This window comes from Eptatretus burgeri, chromosome 12 (assembly GCF_056783735.1).
Source record: "Eptatretus burgeri isolate ZD-2024b chromosome 12, Ebu_testis_v1, whole genome shotgun sequence".
Lineage (NCBI taxonomy): Eukaryota > Metazoa > Chordata > Myxini > Myxiniformes > Myxinidae > Eptatretus > Eptatretus burgeri.
Window position 1 is genome coordinate 28788233 of NC_140972.1, and position 12139 is coordinate 28800371.

At 49.6% G+C, this 12139-nt stretch overlaps 1 protein-coding gene across 2 annotated transcripts in view; it reads left to right on the top strand.

Annotated features, from left to right (window-relative positions):
* The window catches only part of HYOU1 (hypoxia up-regulated 1), a 114581-nt gene that overhangs the window by 43199 nt on the left and 59243 nt on the right, over positions 1–12139 (top strand). The window lies entirely within an intron of this gene.

The window sequence follows — 12139 nt, forward strand, 5'->3', positions numbered from 1 at the left end:
TTGCTTTATTTCTATGCTAACACCAAGGTAATTGCAACCAGGATGTTTTTTTTCTTCTTCTTCTTCTTGAGACGTGCGTGCATGCGCGCGCTATAGGTACAATTTCGGAGATTTACACGTAGGATTCCCGAGAATGAGTTATTTCATTAGTTTGTAGTCGGTAGATTGCTGCCCTTTGTCCAAGGGTTTGGGTGACATGTGTTGAGGTTGGTTTGTATATCCCCGTGTGATGTCTTCTCCCCTCTCCACCCCCCTTACTGCTTTCAATCTATCTCTCAATCCACCATCAGTCCATTCTAAAAACGCCCCTTCTGCTCTCCTCAATGCAGCAACAATCCTCTTCACCAAACCTCAATTAAATAACCCCTCTTTTTCATCCCTGCAGTCAGTTTGTCATCCCTTGGTCCGTCTGCGTCCCTCTCCGTTGCCACTCCATCCCAGCATTATGTTATTAAGCTCATTCGGTCCTTCTGTGGTCTTTAATCCTTCGGGCCATTCAGATGACCTTCACCACATTGGTCTTTGTTCTTTCATGCATTTCACACATTCAGGGCACAAAGCACGACACTTCTTGCATTTGTATAGAAGCACAGCACTTCTCACATGCATATTTGTGGCATGCGGCACATAACATGTCACATGCACGATGCAGTGCATACTGCAGACTTTAACGTTTGCTTTTGCATGTGAGGGGTGGGATGAGGGCTGCTTTAAAGGCTCCTTCAGGGACAGCTGGATTTTCCCCAAGCTGCATCGTGGACTCGCCCTCATTGGATGCACATCATTGGAATGGACTCGCAAAGCCATGTCGAGAGAGCAGTTAAGAGCATGAAGTGCGGATGAGACGCAAGTCCCCAAAAAGCTTGGCCTGTGAGTCCAGAGTGCAGATGGGAGAGGAGTCGCTTCAAAGCTTTGCCTGTGGTCAGTACAAAAAGCTCAAAATATAGCTTTATTCGTGTGGAGAGTATGATGCGGAGCTTAAGCAACTTGAGGGGATGGAACACACCAGGGACAGCCTTTGAGGTTTTGCTGCTTGTCCCGTGTGCACCGTGGCGACTGTCTTTCCTATGAACTTTGCTGTTAAGGAAATTGAGTTGCTTGCAGCTGGTGTACCGGGGATGCCTCGGAGAGGAATTTGCCTGTTTGTTCAAGCTGCTGTCGGACCATGAAACAGAAAAGAGGTCATTTGTGAGCTGTTTGCCGTTGGCATACTGGGGACGCCAGAGGACTTACCAACTTGTTCTGGACGCCTCAGTAACGCAGCTGCATGTCCAATCGTACTGCATTGCCAGTCCACTGCCAATCTTTCCCATCCCCTCCCCACCCCTCCTATATATTTGGACTGGCACAGCCCGTTGGGTTGTGTGAGATGAGAAGAGTCATCAACTCCATACTCTGATTTGCTTATTTCTCCTCTTCCTGGATTGAATGATGGCCATGTTTTTTTTGTTTTTTTGTTGAAGTAAGTCTGTGAAAGGGAAATATGTGGTTGGTCAAGTCTGCTTTCCTGTGCCTTTTTCCTTTAACCTGTAAATACATGTACAGCGATTGCTTGTATGTGTGTAAATAAATAGTTGTTGGTTGTTATTTCAAATTTGTCTCAGTTGTCTTTTCCTTCACTGGTCCGACAGTGTTTTAGCACAGTTTGACGGGAGGTTGTACCCCATTAATTGATTCCGGGATTAGCCCATATGTACTTTATGGTTTTCACTCAGCCATAAGTAAACAGCTAAATAGATAAAGTATGTATGGAGCGTTTGTGACCCCAATTGACCTCGCCAACCCACCAGAAAGGTAACGCGTTTGTAAAGAGCGAGAGCTCTGCCAGGCTTTGTGGAGTCTATTGACGCCCGTACTTGCTTCACAAACCGAAGGGGTTCGGAGTTATTTGTGGCACGCCGACCAACAGGGCCAGCAGTTGGGGAGGAATCCAAGTCCGTAACGATTAATTATAGATGTGTGTGTGTGTGTGTGTGTGTGTGTGTGTGTGTGTGTGTGTGTGTATGTATATGTATATATATATATATATATATATATATATATATATATATATATATATATATATATATATATATATATATATATATATTGTTACAGTTGTGGAAATTCACAGAACACCATTCAGGTTCCCCAGAGGTCAGTTATTTCGGTTAGTGTGTGCTCCAGGTTCGATTTCCCCACCAATGTATAGCGAAAATTATTCGTGTGCCGAGCTGTGTGTCTCTGAGTTGGCCGTTATTCTGTTCTACCTTTTATTTCAAATAAAGAACAACTCAACAACCTCGTCAATCTCCACAACACAGCGACCCTCCTCTAAAAACAAAAACACCACTCCCAGAAAGCCACCCGAAGAAGGAAACATAAATGACGGTTGGGGCGGGTCCCTCAGAACGGCGTAAACAAGGATGACGGTTATTACAACAACTAAGCCGATTACAACCAAGCCGATCACTCCTGGAATTTTCCCCCGCGCGCCGGGAAGGGAGGGGCGAACGCCCCGGACGCGATAAAAAGCCGCGTTCGCTGGCCGAAAAGGCAGTTGAGTTGAGTTGGGCTGGGCCGTTGAGAGTCTGGAGTCCAGAGTCAGGGAGTTGAATCAGTGTGGAGAGTGCCAGAGTTGAGTTGGGCTGGGCCGTTGAAGAGAGTCTGGAGTCTAGAGCCTGGAGTCCAGAGTCAGGGAGTTGAATCTGTGTGGAGAGTGCCAGAGTTGAGTTGGTGTCGGGAGCTCTGAGTCGGTGGGAGTTGGGAGTGGAGAGTCGCCCCAACGAGAGCTGGAGAGTTCGGAGTTCGGGCAGTTGGTTCGCTGGGGGTTCGCCGGCGCGACCAGGAGGCCTGAGGCGAGACCCATTCACTCCTCCAGCGCATCGTCGGCTAGACCAGGCCGCAGTGGGGGCCGGACGACCAAGGGAGCCAGTCGGGGTCCGGGCAAAGACACCAGGGGTCGCCGAACCAGGACCCAGCGAGTAACCACGAGGGTGGCCAGATAGCCCGCTCAGTCTCTCGGAGCCCCTTCGGTCATCCCGGCTCCAAGCAAATAATAAAGGCTTACGAGCCTGTTCTTTCTTTCTTGGGTTTTGCATAAAAGTCTGTGGCGCCTTGTCCGTAAGTAACAAACTGTAAAGTGCCTGTACATTACATGATAGAACTCGGCTGTAGGTTTTTTCTAATGTCCTGTCCCATTCCCCCATTCATTGCATATGTGCATTTTTTGAATGTTAACCTGCTCGTTGTCACTTTCTGCCATTGACTGCCATGATGCGTTCGGAATATTAGCTGGCTGATTATAAGCCGATAAAACGTACATCTGGTCCGACGGGACTTGGCGATATAAAACCGCTCGGCAATCGCATACGGAACGAGCTGCTTAAGCGGCTCGTTTTCGTGCAGGTTTCGTTGAGGTATAAACTCCCGGAATTTCTGTCCGCGCGAATAATTGGTACATCGACAATTCGGCGATCGACCCTGTCGCGCGTGGACAGAAGAGTTGGCTGGTTTATGGTGTGTTAAAAACACCTGTAGCTGAGTTTCGGCGTTGATCCGGAAGCTGTGACTAGATTGCCACGTTCGGTGGGCGCGCGCGGCCGCAATTGGGCTAAAGGCGGTCATCCACATGCCGGACGGGCGGAAATCTATAAATATATATATATATATATATATATATATATATATATATATATATATATATATATATATATATATATATATATATATTGTTGCAAATTCGCACCCGCCGGCGTGCGATCGGCCGCTCGACTCGAATGGCGGCCGCCTCGCCCACCGGAACGGACAATTCAGTCGTGACCCTCTCGGACCAACGCCGGGAGCTAGTCACGGGTGGGGGGGTTAACCTCACCACGATCGTGCCAATTGCCCACCCGCGCAGGATAGGGTCGCTTGCCAAATTCGATCTACCAAAGTACCTGCGTGAATGGTCGACCGGGTGATCGCACCACGCCGCAGGTCGACTCCGGACACGGGCCGCTTACGTGGTCCGTTCCGTGCTACAGTGATAACCGAGCGGTGTTATCGTCAGCCTCGACGGTTCCGATTACTTATTGGGCATATTAGGCCCACTACGAACCCTTTATGTGAAGCAGGATGGAGGGTCAATTAAAGAAAAGACGAAGCGAAACGGGAAAACAGTTCACACAATGCACATTTATTATGCGACACACGGAAAGCACACATATACAGTCAAAATGCACCTATAGCAGTCAAACAAAAGAAACAATGACGCAGAGTTACGACCGAATACACGTACACACGGCAACACTTATACAGTTCTACTTTACAGACGGCGCCAACACGCATTTACTCAAAAGCAAAGGAAAGAAGCCACCCTCATAGACAAGGGGGCAGACGGGCCTGTAGGCCAATATGCGTGCGTGACCTGAAGGAGCGGCCAGGTCCGCGAGACCAGGTGGGTCCTACCCGCGTCCTCGTGACGCGTTGGCGGATGAGCCGCAGATGTGGCTGTGCCCCGACTCCGTGCTCCTTGACGGGTTTCGTTGGCACGACGTTTGGAGTGGGGTGGGAACGGGGCCCCCTTGTTGCACTATCTCAGTGCGGGGAAAGGGGGAATTGTTGATGCCCTGGGGGAGGAGAATGGATGGCTGGCTTGGGTCCCGCGACGAGCGATCTCACACCGCGACCTCGTCGCCGGCCGCCGTCCTTCTCGCCTCGGACCCGAGCTACTTGGCGTCTTCCCACAACTCTCCTCAGCCGACTGCAGAACCCAACTCGATGCCTTCGCCACCCGACTCCACTCTGCCGCTGCCACACTCTGCTGCTGCCACACTCTGCCCTCCAACCAAAAACTGACTCTGCCACGATTCGCTTTGCGCTCGCAGTTTTATAGGCCGGCAGTAGAAAACAATATGCAAATTTCCGGATCAGGATCACCTCGGGGGCAGAGCCACGCTCGCCAATTGGACGGAGGAAAAGTTGGCGTGAACCTCCCCTGATCCTAGAATTTGCATATTTCGATTTCCCACAGACGCGCCTGGAGGCGGGGCCAAGCCGCTCCACGCTTGTTAATTGGACGGATCAGAAGTGGGCGTGTAGCGTTCTTGATCCGAATTCTCCCTTGGAAAAGCCGCTATTTGCACTCGCGGCTCGGTGCGTATCTTGAACGAGCCCAAGACAGCCCGACGCTCAGTGTTCACAGGTGGTGCGGGAATGGCCGTAGAAGGAGAGATGAGGGTGGTAGAGGGTTTATCGGTGGTGGTTTGATGCTTATGGTGCCGTTTGGGAATGGCGGTGATGCGATGTTTGCGGGATTGAGTTGTGAAAGTAAAGGTCATGGCTGTTGGCGTTGTTGTTGTTGTCTGAGGGTTGGAGCGTGGTTGTAGTTGGTGACGATGGCTGGCGTGGTGGTTAAGGTGGTTGTTGTGTGATGGCGGTTGGTTCAAAATAAAGATAAAACAGAAAAACGGCTATCTCAAAGCGTCGCAGCCCGAATAAATCACATAAATTCCCTCTAAACAACGGGTTTGGGGCTAACTGCACATGTACTTAGAGTTATCTCACCTACGGACCCTGAATGGTGGTTTGCGAATTTCCATAGCCATAACAATATATATATATATATATATATATATATATATATATATATATATATATATATATATATATATATATATTTCTTCTTCTTCTTTCGGCTGCTCCCATTAGGGGTCGCCACAGCGGATCATCCGTATGATCCGCATAGTGATTTGGCACATGTTTTACGCCGGATGCCCTCCCTGACGCAACCCTGGTTTCCTCTTACGACACAGGGATATGGTACACCTATTTTAACCGGGGTATACACCGGCCCAGTACACTGGTACTCACTTCGTCGACCTCGGAAGGATGACAGGCTGAGTCAACCCCCTGGTGTATTAATTCAGTGAACCAACGGGGCTTGAACTCAGAACCTTTTGGATCCCAAGCTGCTGCCCTAACCACTGCGCCAACACCAGGCATATATATGTATGTATGTATGTATATGTATATATATATATATATATATATATATATATATATATATATATATATGTATGTATGTATGTATGTATGTATGTATGTATGTATGTGTTACGAATCTGCCGCCCGCCCAGCGTGCGAACAGCCGCTTTAGCCAATGGCGGCCGTCTCGCCCACCGGACGGACATTCAGTCGCGACTTTCCGGAACAACGCCGAAAACCAGTCACGGGTGTGCTCCAAGCGCACACCACGGCCTAGTCAACACTCTACCCGCGTGTGACAGGGTCAATCGCCGAATTATCGATATACCTAAGTATTCGCGGGGGCAGACTGTTGACTAGGCCCTGGTGTGTGCTTGGAGCACACCCATGATTGGTTTTCGGCGTTGTTCCGGAAAGTCGCTACTGAATTGTCCGTCCGGTGGGCGAGACTGCTGCCATTGGCTAAAGCGGCTGTTCGCACGCTGAGCGGGCGGCAGATTCGTAACACTGTTGTCAAGGAGTGGGAAACAGATTCATTCCCCTCCAAACCAAATTAACGGAACCTTACCAAGGGTGTGCGAAGCAACTCTCTGTGTTCCCCAAATTACGAGCTTTTTAAATTGTTCCGAGAAGCAAGATGGTGCTTCAAGGTGAACAGGGGCAGGGTGGATTAAATATTGATGTAGAAATGTTAGAATCCATGATCGAGGACGCCATCGCCATTGGATCCGTACCAGAAGTTTGGGAAACACTGCGATCCAATGTATCTGGTTCTCCGTATTATTATTATAACCTCACCACTAATTGTAGTCAGTGGGAGCGTCCTGTGCAGCGATTTTTTTTCCGGCAAACAAACTCGGAGTCGCAAGATGGCGGCGAGGCCGCACCTCAGTGCGGCACGAGACGTGAGCGGGCCACTATTAATAGTGCAACGAGCCGCACGGAACGGCGGGGGAAGCGCTCCCGCCCACCGGTTCAAACCACGGGAGCATGGCAGGCGAGGTAGGGTGACGGCAGTACATTACAAATTGAATTGGACGAGGCACAGGAACTAATTCGGGGGTTGGAAAAGGACTTAGCCAATGCAGACTGGGTTCATGTGGATTATGTGCACACGGAAGCACAACGATTGGCCGATGCAGAGGAACGAATTTGGGAGCTGAATGAGGATTTAGCCAGCACAGTCGAGGAAACGACGCAAGTGGATTGGTTGCGTGGGTTTTTGTTACGAAAGACGAGCGAACTGATTAAAAGAAAAGAGGAGGAGCAAATTAGTAATTCTCGGGATAGGAAGAATTTGGAGGAAGAATGGGAAAAAAAGGTAGAAAAGGGAAAATGTGAACACGATTTGGAATTGAAACAACTGAAGGAAGGGTTTACCCGAAGGTTGGAACATGAGAGGAGCGAACTGAACGAAAGAATAGAGGAAGAGCGAATTAGTATTCCCGGAATAGAGAGAACTTGGAAGAAGAATGGAAAAAAAAGCTGGAACAGAAAAAATGTGAACACAATCGGGAAATGGAACTACTGAAGGAAGAGGTAAGATCAGGCAATCAGATAAGGGAGAGCCTGGAACAGGAGATAGAAAGAGGTGAGAAACACCTGGAGCAAAGGAAGGAAGAATTGTTGGAAAAGTCAAGACAGTTCAAAGAACTACAGGGAGAAATGAGTAAAGTAGAGTGGAGTGCACATGAGTTGGAACATGAGAAGGGTGAACTGAACGAAAGAATAGAGGAAGAGCAAATTAGTAACCCCCGGGATAAAGAGAACCTTGCAGAAGAATGGAAAACAAAGCTAAAAGAGGAAAAACGGAAACGTGATTTGAAATTGCAACAACTGAAGAAAAAGATAAGATCAGGCGATCAGATAAGAGGAAGCTTAGAACAGAAGATAAAAAGAAGAGAAATATCTAAAAAAATAAAAAACTAAGGGAATATGGTAAGACAGTGGATGAAATGAGGAAGGAAGAATGTGAAAGAGGTGCGGAGATGAGAAAGGAATTAGAAAAAAAAGCTTCTGAGTTACAGAAACATCAAAGCAGAGAGAGAGAATTACAAAACGAACTGAGGATGTTAAGAATGAGGACGGAGAATGAAATGTTAAGGAACCGCACTGTGCAGATCGAACAGTTAGAAGCCAAAGCAAGGTTGGAGTGTGAGGAGGTGAGAGAGGAATTCGAAAAAAAAAGCTTCTGAGTTACAAAACGAGCTGAGGATGTTAAGTGAGGAAAGAAAGAGAACGGAGAATGAAATGTTAAGGAACCACACTGTGCAGATCGAGCAGTTAGAAGCAGAAGCAAGATTAAAGAATGAGATGCAAGAAAGAGTATTGAAAGAAACGTTGAGATTGGAGAAGGAAGAACAAGAGAGACAGTGGAGGAAGAAACAAAATGAAAGACAAGAACAACTGAAGGAGAAAGCAAGGTTGAAGTACGCGGAGATAGTGAAAGAACCTCGAATGAAACGGGGAAAAGGAGATCAGCCAATTGAAGGAAACTATGAAATTGGATAATGAAGAGCATGAGAGACAGTGGAGGAAGAAACAAAAAGGACAAGAACGACTAAAGGAGAGAGCAAGGTTGAAGTACAGGGAGATCGTGAAAGAACGACGAATGAAACGGGAAAAGGAGATCAGCCAATTGAAGGAAACTATGAGATTGGAGAATGAAGAGCATGAGAGACGGTGGAGTAGAAAACAAAAAGAAAACGAGTTTGAAGTTAACCAACTCAAGGAGAGAGCAAAATTTGAGTCCACAGAGATGGAAAAACTCCGGAAAGATAACGAACAACTCAAAAAGCTCAGAGAGGAAGAACGACTCAAAAGGAGCCAGGAAGTAGAACAGCACAATAAGGTGGGATGTGTGACATCACCACAGGGAAGAACGTTAGTGGTGCGGGACTTGATTGACATCACTCGTCGGATGAAAGAACAATTAGGGCAAACCCTGATAAAGGAAACACAAATAAAAATGGAGACGAGGGAAATAACAGAAACGACAAAGGAAAAGGAAGTATTGCCAGAGACACGGGAGATAGACCGAGTCGAGACTGAATTAAATAGAACGAAGGAGGAAACAAAGGCGATAAGCCAGGAAGAAACGGAAATAATGAACAAGGAAATAAAAAGTATAGAGATGTGGGAGATAGAAAAAGTAGAGGAGAGACCACACGATAAAGACGGGGTGAAAGATGAGCACACACACATGGAGTTAGTGGAGGCCGATGAAGGGGAGCTCGGGGAATGTTTGGCCCGGTGCAAGCAGCAGGATAGCCTCCTTCAGGAACGGCGGGAGACGCTATGCTCCCTTGAAGCGGATCTCGACCAGGTGGGTCCAGTCGAGCTTTGCGTGGTAGAGGGGGCGAGTGCTGTAGACGGGTACACACGGAGCTTGGGGGGTGTGAAGGCCCCGGGACCCCTTGTGGTGGCGCGAATTCCCAGTGTGATTGTTCAGGTGTGCGTGGTTGCGAGTGTGCCGAAATGCGTGCTTTCCAGCACGCATTATGTGAATGAAACCCTCTGCAAATGAACGGCCGTGTGTAAGGGAAACCGTGTGTGTGAGGGAAACGGCGTGTGTGGTTTCGAAATGTATGAGTGAAACTGCATGTGTGAGAGCGCTGTATGTAAGAGAGATGGCGGTTGGCATGCGGGAACACGCAACAGCATGTCCCGATGTGAATGTTATGTCAAGATGTGTGAGCGTCGTGGCACGGGGGAGTTTGTGCGCGAGAGTGCGACGATGACGACGGTGCCTGACGGTGGACAAAGGCCGAGTAGCAGCCATAGCTGGTTTGGGGACCGTGCCGGGTTTGCATGGCAGCGCGTGCGGGGTCCGTGCTGTGCTACGCACGAGGCCACTGTGTGCGCGGCTACGCGAGTGAAGCCCGGTCCGGAAATGCACGTGGTGGATTAGCCGATCCCGCGGACGGACAGAAGGTAGGCTGGATATGGATTTGGACTGGACAGGTTCTCCACGCGAGCGTGTTTGTGAAGTTGTCCACGCGAGCGATGAGCAGAGCACATGTGTTCGCGTGGAGAACCCCTCGAAACGCGAGGCTTGCTTGGGATGCGCAGGGTGACATCAGGGCTGCACGTATGGTTGGAATCCGGCAGAAGGAAAATTCCTGCCGGATGGTACCGTCCAAGAAGGACGAGGTGCGCGAAGCGCGAACAGCTGCCATGACGTCACGGAGAAAGGAGTGCAGGTTGCGAGTTGCCGCGCTGGTGTGCGCATAAAAAAAAAGAAAAAAAAAAAAAAGAAGCAAGCCTCGCTTCGGGTGAACAGGATTCCCAGGCAAGGGGTGGAAGACCCCCCTGACCGGGCACAGGACACCACTAGTTAGGGGGATGGGTTAGCTTAGCTAGACCGGCTTCATGGGGCAGGGATGTCCTCATGGAGCCCGTGGAATGGATTAGTTAGAGGGATTGCAGTTTAGATTTAGGATGAGAAATGGAAATGATTATTTTGAGGACAAGGACAGACTTTGAGTGTGTAGTGGGGACGTAGCTTAGCTACGTAGATTAAATTTTGGGCCATGCCCTCAAATTTTCCTCCTGTGCCCTTGCACGGTTTTGTGGCTGGGACGCGTGGCTCCCTTGGCAGGAACTACCCTCAGAAACTAAATGGAATGTGCTATATTTTAAGGGATGATGGGGGAGCACGAAGTAGTTGAGGGTTTTAGATAGAAGAATGGCAGTGATCAGCGATGTGTGAGAAATGAAGTGGAAAACGTACTTGGTGAGTGAGTGAGGCCAGCGAGCCTGTGTGTATGGAGTGAATGTGGAATGCATGGTGCGATGAGTGATTGGGGGGAGGAGTGATTCCCACCCAAGGGACTTGGGGGTGGATTGGATTCCACCTGTGGGGCAGAGTAATGCGAGTTAGGGGGTTAGTCAAATTGACAAAATGGAGGTCGTTTTGTTGTTGGTGGGAACGTAGGCTCGAAACCCGTTTGGAGGGGTACAGGAGCCCTGTTGATGGGCTGGGAGTGTGGCTGCGAACGGTGAGTGTCGCTTAGTGGGTAACCCGGGCACCGGCTAGTCGGCTGCGGTAGGCCAAGGGTCCATGGGGGGCCGGGATAGTGTAGTGGACACGGGTGGGCCCGCATGATGCGGGGCCCGGACCGCCATTGGCCACGTGGGCACTGCATTGGGCACGGGCACCCAGGGAAGGGGCCCGGGGCGCCAGCCTGCCACGTGAGCGTTTCAGGGGAGTAGCCATGGAGGGCACTCCCCAGTGTTTAGGGAGCTGGTAGGCTCGGAGACAGTTTCAGGGCCCGGGGGTGCCATCGTTGGAGAATCGGCTGAGGGTAGTTCCTGCCAAGGGAGCCACGCGTCCCAGCCACAAAACCATGCAAGGGCACAGGAGGAAAATTTGAGGGCATGGCCCAAAATTTGAGAGGACACCAACACAGGCGACGGGAGTCTTGGTTGTTATAACCAGCAGTTATAGCGAGAGGCGCTTTTGAAAAGTCCCGGGGTAGTTTAAAGTCAATAATGTTAGGGTAGATAGAGAAATGGACCCCTCCGCACCATCCATCCCTTCGCTCGTTGTGGGCCGCTGGACTCACCTTGGGTTGAGATCGCTGAAATCTGAGGAGGCCATTCTGAGGCTTAGTTGGGCCTCGACACAGGACACTAGCTCTCCTTTATTCCCCTCCAGGAAGGGAATGTAGGGGTTGGGAGTAGGCTAGGTGATAGGATAGGTTTGCTGGACAAAGACAATAAAGGGGGTAAGGGAGACGAGTTATAGGGGAAATAAAAATTAAATAAAACAAAAAAAAAGTTGGGGCTAAATTGGGTGAATTTTTTGCAAACAAAGGGAGTGGGTTTGAACAGAGACAGGCAAAGGCGATAGGTTAGCAGGGAGACAGTCGGGTAGGTCCGAGCCCGCCTTCCGAGTGGCCGGCACCACCGCACTCCCTCCACGAACCTCCAGTACAAGACCAGAGGCCGGCCAGCTTCATCTGCCGGCTGTTTTGCTACAAGGCCTGTGCTGTTCAGCTTCACCACCGGCCCGTTTTGCTACAACGGCCTTGTCTTGCCTTGCCATGCCTTGTCTGTCTGCCTTTGCCTTGACCCCATGCATTGCTAGCCCTTTTTGTTGCATTTGCCCCATTTTTTTCCATCACCATGTGTGCCAGGATCATCGCGCGTTCTGCAGGGACTGCCCGCAGGCAGCCGCATCACGGGA